The sequence below is a fragment of the Corythoichthys intestinalis genome, chromosome 2 (assembly GCF_030265065.1).
Source record: "Corythoichthys intestinalis isolate RoL2023-P3 chromosome 2, ASM3026506v1, whole genome shotgun sequence".
NCBI classification, from domain to species: domain Eukaryota; kingdom Metazoa; phylum Chordata; class Actinopteri; order Syngnathiformes; family Syngnathidae; genus Corythoichthys; species Corythoichthys intestinalis.
In genome coordinates, this window is record NC_080396.1 from 24292210 (window position 1) to 24308132 (window position 15923).

Consider the following 15923-nt stretch of genomic DNA (forward strand, 5'->3'; position numbering starts at 1 on the left):
TAAAATGCAATGCCGCAGAGTTCAACCAGACATCAACCTGGGGGAATGAATGAATCAAGAATTAGTGAAGGAGACAATCTAGGTGCAGTGTATGTACATTTACTAATGAGAAAAAGTCTGCATTGCTGAAGGGCAACAAGGAGATATAAAACCGAAATAGGCTGCAGCACAGCATCAGTACGTTTGTGAGAGCTGAGCTCCAAGAAAAAAAAAACAACAATTATGATAGAACCCAATTTCCAGATAAGCTTTACTTTCAGCTAAACGAATTAAAAAAAAAAAATCTAAATTGAAGTTAATAGATGTGGGATTTTGCCAAAAGAGAGGACGTAAAGTGAGTGGCAGATTACGTGTGGTGACATGAAACAGATAAAAGGATAACAATAGAGGTGAAGAGACAAAAGGTTCCAAGGGGAAAGTTTTTGTTCATGACCGAACTGCAGATTTGAAGGCAGTCATCCTTGAAGCTTTTGAATATGAGAGAAACTTCACGACACATCTTCTGTCTAGGGAAAGAAAAAAGCTTCACACTTCGTAATTATACCCCCCCACTCAATTATTCTTGTATAAAAAAAAAATCAATTAAAATGTGCCTTTATGTTATAAATATGCTTTGATTCCTCCCCTCTCTCTACTCTGCCGATGTAGAAAACCTTTTTCAAAATGTTTTTTTTTTTTTTTTTTTTTTTTTACAGAACTTGAATCAGGTACTTTATCAAACAAACATTCTGATCTGTATGCATAGACTAATGTATCTTTCATTAACATCAAGAATAAATAAATAGATGTATCTTATCAGTGAAGCCTCCTCAAATGCGCAATTTAAGCTTTTCTGTACAGAGAGAGCAGTACTTACTATAGCTGCTCCAAAGCCATCAGTGAATGATTGAGGCCCTGTCTTGGTCATTTTCTAGCTAGCCCACAAAGGCACAAAGAATAGGGTGCACTCATCAAAATGGTGGTACGCTATCAAACTGAGTCCGAGTAACACGTAGGGAGCTTGTAGGAGGTTATCAAAGAGCACAAATAGAAATAGAGCCCAAAGTTGTTGTTTTTTTGTAATGTGTGTGTGTGTGTTTTTGGTAAGGTTTCTACTGTAAACTTTTAAAGTATTTTTATGAACTCTAAACAGCAAGTTTATTTGGGGAATTTGGAGTTATGTCCCCTAAAACCCTGAAATGCAAAATTAAAATGTTTCAAATGTTCGAGAAGCCAGTAAAAGTGTTTTGTAGAACGTTGTCGCAGTCAACTGACCTTTTATAAAATATCATCAATTCCACACTTTATCTAATTAGATGCAAAGTTATGGCAGCCTTTGGGAGGTCAGAGTGACTTTGCACATTCTATAAAAAGGAGAGGCGGATGAAAAGGAAAGCTTGAAACACATTTTTCTGTTCTGATCAGGAGTACACTATGACTAATGTGCAGCACAAAGTAAAGTGTTTAACACTGTGTTAGGGTTCTCAACTCTCACGCATCACCCTGCCCCACACTTTCTATTTCTCATGCCCCCAAAATATAGCTCGATTATTGTAATATTATAAAAACAAGTACATACAAAACTACAAAATACAGTACATACAGTATACGTGCAGCTGCCATGTTAAGAACTTGCTCTGTTAGCTTTCAGTCTGCCTGGATGCACAAAAAAATCTGCCATCTTAGATATAGATATCACAGTTATAGGATCGGTGGCGTAAGTAACTGGCGGCCATTTTATGATCTCTATTGTAGCGGACAACAAGTGATTTTTTTTTTTTTTTCATCCACTAAAATATTCTAAAATTCTTGGCAGATTGACAGAACGGTTTAGTTTATAGCAATCCACATTAGGATGGCTATGATTCAGGCTGGGTTTTGAGAAAATGTTATAAAAAAAAAAATAAATAAATAAAAAGCATCAAGTAAAATGACTGCATCTCTGACCAAGCCCTTTGAAAATTGGTTGAAAATTGAGCATTCTATAGCTATGTCAAAGTGCATGTTCTATTGACTATAATGTTAAATTTATTAAATGAAAACAGCCAACGATGCCCATCGAAGCATTAAATCTAACTTAACACACTCAGGCGGGGAGATTGTCGGTGCCAGGTTTAGGAATCAGGTAGCATAGAATAGAATGTCAACACATCCACACTTACATGGGCTAATACTGGGTTCCACACACAACATTGCTGATTTGAGTACGCTACACTCCACCTGATTGACTCACTTCCCATCCTCTTTTTTCTCAGCTATCAGGCCCCCCACATGGTGTCCACGAATATACAGTATATATTTAGCTAATGATGGCACCACTATGTTCATAGGCGTGTAACAATGTTTTTCTTGTTGCTGTTTGTTTTTCTCCTCTTCTGTCTGTTTTTATCCTTTCTGTCCCCCGTAATCATTTACTGCTCGTTGCATTCTCCTAATAAATAAAACAATCATTAAAAAAAAATAAAAAATCATCAACCGTGTTTTTTCGACTACAAGTCGCAGTTTTGTTCATAGTTTGGCTGGGGGTGCGACTTATACTCTGGAGCGACTTATGTGTGAAATTATTGACACATTATTATATCATTTGACATGTTTTTTTGGTGTTTTGGAGATACACTGATGTTTGGTAAACTTGTTAGCATGTTATTTATGCTGTAGTTATCTGAATAACTCTTAAAAGCTATGTTACGTTAACATACCCGCCACGTTCGCATTTCGTAGTTCATGCATCATGTAACATTATCATACTGTACACCTATTCAGCATGTTGTTCTCTATTGTATTTTGATTTTAAATTTTCTTTCAAGATGACATATCTGTTCTATGTGTTGGATTTTATCAAGTAAATTCCCCCCAAAATGCGACTTATACACCGGTGCGACCTATATATGTTTTTTTCTCTCTTCGCTGGGCATTTTATGGCTGGTGCGACTTATACTCTGGTGCGACTTATAGTCCAAAAAATACGGTAATCTAATTTACATTTATTATATTTAAATTTAATTTTGTGTGTGTGTGTGTGTTTTTTCCCTATGGACTCCGAAACGGCTGGGCAGATTCTGATGAAATTTTACATAGTTGCACTTAATGTTTCTGGGAGTGTTCTTAGATGATTGTGATCTCTGCAGGCCTCCATTTAGAGTAGAAAATTAATTCGAAACTTCAAAAATTGGCATAGAAGCTCCCTGATTGTGGAGGCAACGGCACTGTCTTTAGGGTAAAAGACTTGCGATTGCAATGTCGCAGCGGGCTTTCAAACTTAATGGTTTCATGTAAAAATTTAAATGTGCTGTGGTTATATGTTTTGGCTTTGGGTACTCTACAACACGACGCTGGATTAAAATGTTTTTTTTTAAACAATTTTCTGGAATATTAGTAAGGGATACATTTTGGCTGCATATTCATACTTTAGAGACTGTTATTTATTATGTGTTATGCTCGCAATGGTTCATGGGTAGATGTGACAACCATGACTGAGAGGTGGTTGCCGTTGTTATGCTCCAGTGTTTTTTTCTTCAAGTACATTCTCTTGGGGTCGTGCGGTGTATGGGGCAAAAGAGCAGCAAGTGTGAAACATAAAAACTGTGTATCTCATTCTTTGCCACATCGATCGCCACAATACTGTACCCAGTGATGGAAAAGCGATTGCACATAAACTCCATTATGGTGTCGCTTTACTATTATTACATTACAGCTGCATCTCTAAGGAACGTACAGTATGTTTTATCTGCCATTCAGTTGTATTGCGTTCACGTTACACAAACCCGTGCAACGCCAGGCCATTCTGGTAGTATATTGATATTAATGAGCTTAGATAGCAAACTAAGACAAATACAGTTGGAAAAAATACACTAGTTTGCCGACACTGTCATAAATTTTTATATACTGTATAAGGCATCTTTTTATATTATTGGAGACTAAAATATTGAGCCAGATTTGAGCTGGCCTTGAAAATAAACACTTGTTGCGTGATAAATAATCACAGTCTGATCTATGGACTTGAATTAAAAAAAAACAACTACATTTTTTTAAAACAGCAATAATATATTCAAAAATAAAATTGCAAGCATTCATTTTCATTTCGTCAATGTGATAAGTGAAGAGTCCATTTGTGTGTACACACGCTCGCGTTTGTATGTATGCTATGCATATATATATGGCGGAAAACACTCAGGTGACTTGAAGTTCCGCTCTGAGACTCACAATTTGGCCAAATTTCAAAACTGTCCTATATGCATGCGTGATACATCATTGGAAAGCTTAAAATCTCAATTTTCTGGGGGATGAAACATTTTGAACAGGAGGGCATTTAATTTTTTTCTTTTTTTTAAACAGCAAAACCCTAACTGGAGGTGAGAGCACGCGAGAGCAGAATTACAGACGCCATGACTTTAACAAGATATTATCACGTACTTGCCTCTTGTTGATCCAAAAACTCCATGTAGCATGTATAACTGAGTGTCAAGACACAGCTGTGAATGGCCACAGCTGGATTTTTTGGGGAATTTATTGGTGAAACATGGTGATATAACAAGGGTTGCGATGCAGAAATCGCAAACATCATGGAGTGGTCGAGATGTTCTTTTTCATACTTTTTCAAATTTTCCTTGTTTGGATTGATTATTTATCAATTAAAATATTGGGGAAAATGCGACAGTACCAAAAAAATACAATTAAGCGGTAGTTATGAGGTAGATATCCGTGACTTTTTTACAAATGCCATTTTTTTCATTGTGACGTCATTTGTTTAAAAGTAAAATATGCGAGTGAATAATTTTATAAGTTGTATGATTTTTTTAAAAATGAAATATTAGACATCAATTAATGATTTTAAGCTAAAAATGACAGACATTTTGAATAATAAATATAATGAATTACCTTTGTTTTATGGCTTGGTTGAAACAAATGCGGTTGCGAGACGCCTGTAAATGGGGGTTTCCAGGGTAAAACGGACAAATTAAAAATAGGTCGGGGGCTTAATGTGCAATGAATCTGCTATGGCAGCATATAGACATATTGTTCTATCAAACACAACAGTTCTTTTGGCTTAAAATACAGTTTATTTTAAAGAGGGGTGCAACAGCAGAAACTGCTTTTTCAGCCTTGTCTGTGTTTTCCGCCATATACAAACGTGAGCCTGTGTGCATATATATATATATATATATATATATATATATATATATATATATATATATATATATATATCAACCTCATAACTATCGTTTAATTGTATTTTTTTGTTACTAAAGCATTTTCCCCGATATGTTAGATGATAAATAATCGATCCAAACAAAGAAAAATTGAAAAATAACGTTTAAAATGGTAACTATATGAAAAAGAAAATCGCAACCACTCCTTGTTGTCTGCAATTTCTGCATCGCGACCCTTGTTATATCACCATGTTTCACCCATAAAATCCCCCCAAAATCTGGCTGTGGCCATTCACAGCTGTGTCTTGACACTCTCGACATGCTACATGGAGTTTTTGGATCGAAACAAGGTAAGTACGCGATAATATATCAATAAATTCATGGCGTCTTTAATTCTGCTCTCACCTCTAGATGGTTTTTGCTGTTAAAAAAAAAAAAAAAAAATCTTCCCCCAGAAAATAAAGATTTTAAGCTTTCCAATGATGCATCACACATGCATATTGGACAGTTTTGAAATTTGGCCAAATTGGGGGTCTCAGACCGGAACCTCAAGTCACTTGAGTGTTTTCCACCATATGTATGTATTCTGTATTCTATTAACAGCCCTTTTGTTTGGGTAAGATAGTAGATCTAGCATGGCCAAATACATGTGTTGCCTTCTCCCCATATATTTTCATACTAATAAACAAATGTGAAAACATCAGCCACTACAGCTGCAAATCGTAAAGCCACACAACAAGTCATTAATATATAATTTCCAGACAAGGCACATAAACAACATCAGTAAAATGGGTAAAAACAATGCTGATCGCAGCGCTCGCGTAGACTAATAATATTTCACACTCACATTTATAGACATTTTAGGCTGTTCAATTAACTGAAGCAATACGTATTAGAATTTGGGAAAAGTCAAGAGACTTGGGGGGGGGGCGACACGCACATAAACTATACCCATCTAGGGAGGTCTTATGCACTAACCCCTTAACGACCATGCTGCCATCAGTACAAAAGTATTACTAAAATAAATCACCTGACATGAAGGTGGCAATAGGAGGGTGGAAGGTATAAAATAATAGTGACAAGATATTTTGCAGTGGCAGTATGATGCAGCTTTCAGTATGAATCATCAAGGGGATGGAATTCATAAAGGTAGCCACAAGAGGGGGTTAACATTACTCATATCTAAATTACAGTTTTCATAAAGGTTGTGAAAAAAAAAAAAAACTCACATCAAATCTTAGACTGAATGGTTTCATACATTAAAATAAAGATCTGACACGACAGAAGGAAAATGCGACGACCGTCATGTTTTCCCATTTGTCATGCAATTGTACATGCATGTGGGTGGTAGATTTGTTTCATTGTGTGATTACGTGTTCTCCGGCTGTGGGCTCCCTCGAATGGCCTTTAAATGGATGTGCCCACACATCTAAAAGAAAACCAGTAATGATGTCACCGATTCGAAATAGTGAGTCTCCAACCTCGGGGCCAGAGCACAGCGCCACAGAAGATTACCTCAACTCTATTAATCAATGTGACCAAAGGCAGCGGTAATATTTACATCCCCTGCCGAACCGGTTGAGCGTGGCTCAATCCACATCTGTGCAAAGAACGCAGTGTAATTGTGTCACCTACCCCCTGGATGCTAATTGTAATTTTTCTGGGGTAGGAGGGCAGTCTCCCTCTAACCATGCATAAATTGCACACTGATCCAGTCAGCAGTTTGTGGGCTCCAGAGATAGTGTACAAAGTGCTGATACACGCATTGCCACAAAACCACAAACACAGTGGTCAATCAAAGCGCAGGCTTTAGCACTTCTTCTGCCACATGCAGTCATTTCCTGTTCTTCCACTTCTCCGTTTCTTCTGTTAATCTTGAAATGGAGTAAAATGGCCACTTCAGAGAGGTCAGACAATGAGAGGAGAGGAGCAGATGGCTCAACGGGCTCATCCAGATGGGCAGAGTGGAAAGGAACAGTGAGGTTGAATGCGCAAGTGACCTAGGAGAAAAGGACTTTTCAAAGTAACCGAGAGGAACAACTGTCATATGAAGGAGCCAGTTCAAATTCTGAGCAAAGTCAGAGGTGGAAACTGTTTGGAAGCCTGATTTCTTTCCAAATGAAATTCATGCAGCAAAACAATGACAGTAGTTTGTGTTCCATATGCTTGACCACTCATTCCTGTGTATGATGATTAAACATGCAGATATGACGCCCAAACTGGTGAGGACCAATTTAAAGGACCCTAGTGGCTTTTTTTTCATAATCAGAAGCAGTGTTTTGTTAAACACCTTAAAAATAATTACACAACAACAAAAATAGTGTTTCCAGTCAGAGTTTAGGAGATTTTTTGATCTGGATCCTTCGAATCAATTATACCTTAAACAGGGGTCCACAAACCGAAATGTTGAAAGAGCCATATTGGACCAAAGGAAAAAAAACAAAAAAAAACAAATATGTCTGGAGCCACAAAAAAATAAAAACCTTTTATAACACATGCTTTATGTATCTATAGTCCTGACAAAAATCTTGCCGCTTATCCATTTTGTAGAAACAATTGCTAATAACCTGACTTTTAATTATTCAATTGGTTTCAGAAATGGCTCATATATGAAAGCTACGACCCTCCTAAATGATGTTGAATGGACAAAAATATATTTGATTCACTCAAAGAAGATTGATCATTTAATGAAGACATAAAGGTCAAATTTTGGCAAGACAAAAGTTTTGTCGCCTACAGAAAGTAGTGTGAAAATTGAACAAAAAATGTACTTCAAATATAAAAATATGTTACATAACATAAGCGAATTAAGTAGTGGTGCTGTGAGATCCAAATTTAATATTTTGTATGACTTCCATGGGCTTCGCCAAGGATTCATACAATTTATTGATGAAGTCATCAGTGACATCAAAGAAAGCGGTCTTGCATGCCTCCCAGAGTTCATCAACATTCTTGGGTTTTGTCTTCCATGCTTCCTCTTTCATCCTACCCCAGACATGTTCAATGATGTTCATGTCTGGTGACTGGGTTGGCCAGTCCTGGACGATCTTGATTTTCTTTGCCTTGAGGAACTTTGAGGTAGAGATTGAAGTATGCGATGGAGCACCATCCTGCTGCAGAATTGGTCCCTTTTTATGGTTAGGAATGTAAGAGGCAGCTAAGATTTGTTGATATTTCAGACTATTTACCTCTCAGGGTGCAGACAATTAAAAAACCGTGTGGCATTTGCCAAGGCCCACAGCCTGTCAAAAGGATGGAAAAGTGGCAAAAGGTGTATTTTTCAGATGAATCTTCCATTGAATTACACCACAGTCGCCACAAATATTGCAGGAGACGTATTGGGGCCCGCATGGATCCGAGATTCACTCAGAAAACAGTGAAGTTTGGGGGTTACATCATTACCAAAATTATGGTCTTGAGTTACATCCAGTATAGGGGTGTACGAGAGATCTGCAGGGTGGAAGGGAACATAAATAGTCTGAAATATCAACAAATCTTAGCTGCCTCCTACATTCCTAAGCATAAAAAGGGACAAATTCTGCAGCAGGATGGCACTCCATCGCATTCTTCAATCTCTACCTCAATGTTGAAGGCAAAGAAGATCAAGATCATCCAGGACTGGCCAGCCCAGTCACTAGACATGAACATCATTGAGCATGTCTGGGGTAGGATGAAAGAGGAAGCATGGAAGACGAAACCCAAGAATGTTGATGAACTCTGAGAGGCATGCAGGACTGCTTTCTTTGATGGTCCTGATGACTTCATCAATAAATTGTATGAATCCTTGGCGAAGCCCATGGAAGTCATACAAAATATTAAGTTTGGATCTCAAAGCACCACTACTTAATTCACTTATGTTATGTAACATATTTTTTGTTCAATTTTCACACTAATTTCTGTAGGCCACAAAACTTTTGTCTTGCCAAAATTTGACCTTAATGTCTTCATTAAATGATCAATTTTTTTTCAGTGAAACAAGTATATATTTGTACATTCAACATCATTTGGAAGGGTCTTAGCTTTCATATGACCCATTTCTGAAACCAATTGAATACTTAAAAGTCAGTTTATTAGCAATTGTTTCTACAAAATGGATAAGCGACAAGACTTTTGTCAAGGACTGTATATTAGCCCACTACCAAAATATCGAAGCTGGCTACGAATCCATAATGATTCAATGTTTATTTTTCCTGCAGTGCAGCCTATAGAGCAGGGGTTCCCAACCTATTCCACTAAGGCACACTGTGGGTGCAGGATTTCATTCTTACCAAACAAGATGACAACACTTTTTCCCCAATCTGGTGTTTTACAAGTGCAATCAGTTGATTGCAGTCAGGTGTGGCTTGTTTTAGCAGAAGCCTCATTGGTTCAACTGTCTCTGCTGGATCGGCTGGAACAAAAACCAGGACCCACAGTGTGCCTTGAGGACTGGGTTGAAAACCCCTGCTATAGAGAATGACACACCAGGTGACTACTCTGTTGTACAATGTGGCCTCAAGTTGAACTTCATTACAATATTAATGAATTAGAAGGTTTGTGGCATGCGAGAAAGTTTTTATTGTTTGCCTCTTTCTTGTGTCATTTCTTAAAGTTATGGGCCTGTATTCCTAAATAGCTTCAGGGTTTCATCACCCAAATGTCCAAATTCCACACTGTAGTTTTATTCAAGAAGGGGTTTATGCAAATTTCTGAATTTAGCATGCACCTGAGATGAATTGCCATGACTGATTATGCATTTTAAAATAACACATCTGAAAGGCAGGTGCAAAACAGCATGCAAAGTGATGCCATCCTTGCCAATAGAATTGAGAGGTGACGGGGAGAATTTTTCTGCTTGTGTAGACATTTAAAAAACCCGGAAACAAAAGTGTTGCCATATACAGATTTTCAGTAGTCCAATTTAGGAACCTCTGAATGATGACTTGGTTATAAGAAGAAGGGGTCTTGACCTTGCCTATAAGACAGAATTGTTTTCAACTCTGTATTGTTTGCAACTGGCTTATTCAGTGCTATCAAATAACTTGAAATTGCCTCTCGAAGGTCTGCAGCATCAAGTTTTAAACTTAATGTTGCATCCATTCACGTTTACTGAAGTAAAATTTTTGGAAGAATTGCACTTATCAGAGGACGGTGATCCTTCGTTTTTCACAATTAATGGGAACCAGAACCCACCACGATAAGTGAAAAACCGCGAAGTAGCACAAAGCACCCCCCAAAAAACATTTTTTTGTGTGTTATTCAGATTTAGCATTGGAAAGAGATACATATATTCATTTTCCAAAGCCATTTATGATCACAAGGGTCACAGGGTGCTGGAGCCAATCCCAGCTAACTATGGATAGTAAGTGGGCGGAGGACACCCTGAATCAGTTGCCAGCTAATTGAAGGGCACAGGCGATGGACAACCATTCGTGCACACACATACCTAGGGACAATTTAGAGAGTTCAATCGACCTACCATGCATGTTTTGGGGATGTGGAGTACCCGGAGAAAACCCACACAGGCAGGGGGAGAACATGCAAACTCCACACTGGAAGGCCGGAGCCGAACCCTTGAGCTCAGAACTGTGAGGTGGATGTGCTAACCACTCTGCTAGCGCGCCGCCCGGGATACATAAAAGACCTGTTTTTTCCCTACTTTTTTCCCCCAAAGTATAATAAAAAAAAAACAAAAAACAAAAAAAACAACTTTATGTATATATATTTTAATAAATGTTTTTTAAGCACTTGAAATGTAATAATTATAACTTTTAAACATGTTACTGTCCCACCAAATTATTTTTTAAACAATAAAGTAGAAACATGCTCGTCTTTATTAGATGCTTTATTGAGTGAGTCCAATCAAATCCGCTCAAACTGCTCACTTACACACAATAAGTTGCCACAGAAACTATTTAACAAGTTAAACAATGATTGACGCATGCGGCGCTTTGAAGTTTCAGCTTCCAAGCGTCTCTGGCTAGATCAAAACGTAATGTCTATCAATCGTCGTTAACTTTAATAAGCAACTCTAGTGCACTGCCTGACCAAGAAAAGTGGCAGGAATGAGAGTGAGAGACTTTGTGATTGGATTGGGACAGCTCTATAAAATACTGTATTTATTTTTTTAATTAAAAAAAAAAATTGCGATGGACTGAAGGCGCAAAGTTTGAAGCGCGAAGTAGTGAGGGATCACTGCAGTTTTAATAAAACATAACTTGTTACTTTTTTAAGTAATTTTGGTACATTAAGCTAAATTCATTTATTTGTTATTGCTTGTGTACCCCCGGTGGTGGTTCAGTGGTCTGAGCGCCCCACTGCCGTTGTGGAGGTCTGGTTTCGATTCCCGCTTGTGGATTGCGTCAAGATGGGCATCGAGTGTAAAAACTTGTGTGATAAATCTATCAATCCGTGAGTGGAAAACTGAAAGGGATGGATGGATCCATTATTGTTTATGTTTTTGTAATATCAGCATGTGTCTTGATATGCACTGCCTTACATTTCAAGCTACAGGTATGAGAAAAAATACGACACCCTATGGAAGCCTGTGTGTTTTCTAACATATTTGGTCATATGGATATTTAATATCAATTTTAAAAATCTTTAGAGATTCAAGTAAAAGAACTAAACAATTAAAACTGAAAAACAGATTTTGTAATAACTTTCAGTAAAATGAAATTTTAAATAAATGCAATTTCTGTTGAGGAATAAATTAGGACACCCCTGCATTCAATCCCACTTAAAACGGCTAAAATCACACATAGGGTTATCACATCAGGTGCACACGATTTGAACATCATTACCCAGTGTTTTGAAGGAGGCTTGCCTTATTTAAACCTCACATTTAGTTCGATGTGCCTCTGATTGTTGAAGTGAGAGAAAACACCATGGTGAGATCTGAGACCTTCAGAAAGCAGATTGTAGATGGTTATGAGTCTGGTAAGGGATTTCAAAAGATCACAAAAGAACATAAAATCAGCCATTCCAATGTCCGGAAAATGGTCTACAAGTGGAGGACATTCAAAACAACTGCCAACATAGCCAGGTCTGGCCGTCCAAGCAAGTTCATCCTGAGAGCAGACCGCAAGATGTTAAAAGAAGTCTCCAAAAACCTTGAAATGTCATCACAGGACAGCAGGCTCTTGCTACTGTTGTGTCTAAAATCAGAAAGAGACTTCACAAGTTTAACATTCATGGGAGGTGTGCAAAGAGGAAACCTTTGCTTTCCAAGAAGAACATAAAGGCCAGACTGAAGTTTGCCTGGGTGAATGTAGACATAGACAAGGACTTCTGGAATAATGTTCTTTGGACAGATTAATCTAAAATTGAATTATTTGGACAGCATTCCAGGGAAAAAAACCTCATACCAACTGTGAAGCATGGAGGTGGAAGTGTCATGGTTTGGGGATGCTTTACTGCAGCAGGACCTGGACAGCTCAGCATCATAGAATCCATGATGAATTCTATCGTGTATTAGTGGGTGCTTGAGAAAAATGTGAGATTATCTACGAAAAAAATTTATTCTCAAAACTAGAACAGAAGAAGAACAACTGTCAGGAGCTGTCATCTTTGTCTTTCTAAAAACTAACACATTTCAGCCTCCGAAAACTGGTGAGCTTTTCAATGGTAAGCCCATTGTGTAAAAAATCAAATTTAACTTAAGACCATTCCTTGTGGCTTTTATGTATTTGCTGAAAATTAAAATACTTCAAAGATTTATTTAACAGATTAATTTTGAGGCTACTTGAGCCATATTCTTCAAATATGACAACATTATTACTCGTGAGCAATTTTTGCAGGAGCTCAAACAACAAAGTGGCCCCGGGGAAAGATGCACACAGGCCCCCACCAGTATCTGAGAATAAAGCAGCAGGTGCGCCAAGATATCATGTCACACTCTCCCAATCTGAAGCTCTTTGATATGCCGTGAAAAAGCGACATCTTTGTAATCATCTGTAGTGTGGTTGTCTCCAAGAGGACAGTGTGGCCTCTTTGTTCTGGCACTCTTGTGGCGGGTCTGCAGTTTCGGGCTGCGTCACCGCCGAACACTGCAGGGTGGAGAAATCTCTGCAGCATCCTCACATTTAAACTGACACATTCATACAGAGGAGAAAACCAATTATTCAAGTTTTTCCTCAGAGTCTCTAGAAATTGCCCTCTGTTGCTGTAAATCGAATTGCAGTATCATTTTGGTGATAAAAGTTATATTAATAGTTTGACTCGAATCGATAGAAGATTGAAGAAAAGTGCGCTTGTGGAGAACGAGAGGCTTTCCATTACAACTTCCTGGATGAGAACAAATTCCCGTTATAATTCAATGCGGCAGCCGAAAACTTTCATTTGCTGTCCTGAAATCTTAAGGCAAATCATGTGTTTTAAGTGATTGTAGCAGTCATCACCATGGCAACAAAAGCAATCCTAAACATTCTATATTTTGTCGTTCGTGAATGACAAAATAATTGGCAATTACAGCCGCTATTTATCAAACACGGGTATCTGCAATGTCTATTAACTCAATCTTTCCTGTCATTTGTCAGCCTAGTACATTTTCTGATATTTATTGGTTATATAAGAGAAAGGTCACAGCATATCTATTATTAAATGTTCAGGTCACAGGAGAGTGAATTATTAATAACCGCAGTGCGTCTCTAAACACACACACACTGGGTGACTGACCCATGTGTCTTAGAAGAAAATTAACATTAAACTCAAGCAAAATTTGTCAGATTCCTAAATTTGAACAAAAAGGAAGAAGAAAAAAAAACGAAACAGCTCATCTGGGGTATGTCAGAATATGCTAAGTGCTAACAAGGTAATTCAACCAAATACCAAACACGCCCTTTGGGAGAGGTGAATAAATGGCCTTTGTTGTATTGACATAATTGTGTAATATTTGAGTGAGCCTCCTGAGCTGTCAACATATCAGGCACAAAAAAACAGCGCTCAAGCGCGCTGTGAAAGCACCGTATGGGGCACAGCAGCGAGGGCTCTGAGACACCCGCCCACCCTTCCTGAATCAGCCGTTTCTGTGGTGACCAGAGCGCTGATGCGGCGGAGGTGGGAGGGGGTGTAGTGCTATTGAAAGTGAAAAGACAAACATTCCAAATCTGCTGGGAGCAACTTGAAGGAATGGATGGATGGATGGAGCCGTGACTGATTTCCCGACATCACAATCCTTGCTGACACTGAGGTTCAACGTTACCTCTGATTTTCTTGTGACTCTCATCCAGCCGTGTGGACCCTTTGAACACCTCCCACCTTTCTGTCTTCGCTTCCTGTGCACATAATAAGGCCTCGTTCAAGTTCAAAAACAGCCCACTCCAACAAGTTGCGTACTGAAAGCCAATCTTTCTGCACCTGTTTGACTCCACGCTACCATTAGACGCAAATTTAATCCCATGATGCAGCAGCACAAGCGACAAGAACTCTAACATGGAGGAGAGGCATCAGAATTGTAGTCATTCAGTTGTGTGCACAATTGCCAAGAAAGCCAATATTTTGCCCACCTTCTGACATGGATTAGACAATCTTGTACTACACATATTGCTTCCTGTCAATGCAACAACAAACAAAGACAGATGCAATCATTCTCTTGTGCATATCAGACAAAAGGCTCACACTAAGCTAAAGAAAAACAGGCAACAGCTGAAATGTAAACACCTCCAGATTTCCCAGACAGTTGTCGATTTTACTACTGTGTCCATACGCTGTGAGCGGCAATGTGTGCTCACATTGCTTCAAAGATTGTTGTCCGCCTTAAGCGCAACATTAAAAACAGCACAGTCTTTGTTTTTCCCTTCTGGTTTCCAAAGAAGGTTGAGATAATGTGGCAGAGCCACTGCTAAATTTTTTCCCACTCCACCCACTCGCACACATGGATTTACACAGGGGGAAATGGGATATCAGACTGATCCACTCCATCAGAGGCAATGCTTTTTCCCCAAGTCCCAGTAGTCTTTTTCACATGCCGCTCAAGAGATAAACAAGCTTTCACACTGGCAAAAAAAAAACAAAAAAACCTCCTTTCTCCTCGTTCTTTCTCACCTAATAATGGATACACCTGTTTCATTGGGAAAACTTTCAGCAATCCTAACCGAGTGGATGCATCGTAAATAATGACCATATGTGTCAGGGTGTCAAAATGTGCACTTAGTTATTGAACAGGCAAGTGAGGCTGATGTTGATGTGCGTATTAAGATGCTGCTGAGACTCACCTGTTAGTGAGGCAGTTCCCGGCAAAGGAGAGACGCAGTTGCTCACACTGGACTCATACCCGCTGACTGGACTTGCTTTGCACCATAACGCGTGCACAGCTTTCTGCTCGCTCTCTCCCTCCTTCCAATCTAAGACGCGACGGAATGCTCTGCCTTTGCTTCCTCGCACCTAACTGTAGCAACAGCAGAGGGGAAACTGGGGGCTGCAGGCTGTCATCAGTCTTCCTCCATCCCTCCCTCTCTCTTTTCACTGACTCCTTCACGTCTGGGAAAGGTATTTACATGAAGTTGTGCATGGTTGTTGAAACGACAACAATGTACAACTGGACTGTGGGTGAAGTCAAACTCCCACCTCCTGTTCACCCTTCACACCCCCAACCGCCAACCCATCCGCCCTAATCCTGCCAGCCTCTCACAAGCCTGTTCAAATGAGTCATCAGCTTTCAGCCAATAGAGGCAGTGACACGCAGCCTTGGATCAGCAAAACACAAGTATTTATGCTCTTGTGCTGAGGAGCACAAGCAAGAAAATCAAATGGTGTCGGGGTATTTACATAAAACAAGCAAACATGCCCAAAAATTTCAGTAAGCCCCCCCCCCCC

At 38.9% G+C, this 15923-nt stretch overlaps 1 protein-coding gene across 2 annotated transcripts in view; it reads right to left on the bottom strand.

Moving 5' to 3' along the window:
* LOC130908816 (prickle-like protein 2) overlaps positions 1-15684 on the bottom strand; it is a 91942-nt gene extending 76258 nt beyond the window's left edge. For both annotated transcript variants that reach the window (XM_057824676.1, XM_057824668.1), the window contains exon 1: positions 15323-15684. The gene's annotated coding sequence lies outside the window, so the exon portion shown is untranslated. The remainder of the gene's footprint in view (positions 1-15322) is intronic.
* Between the last annotated feature and the right edge of the window lie 239 nt (positions 15685-15923).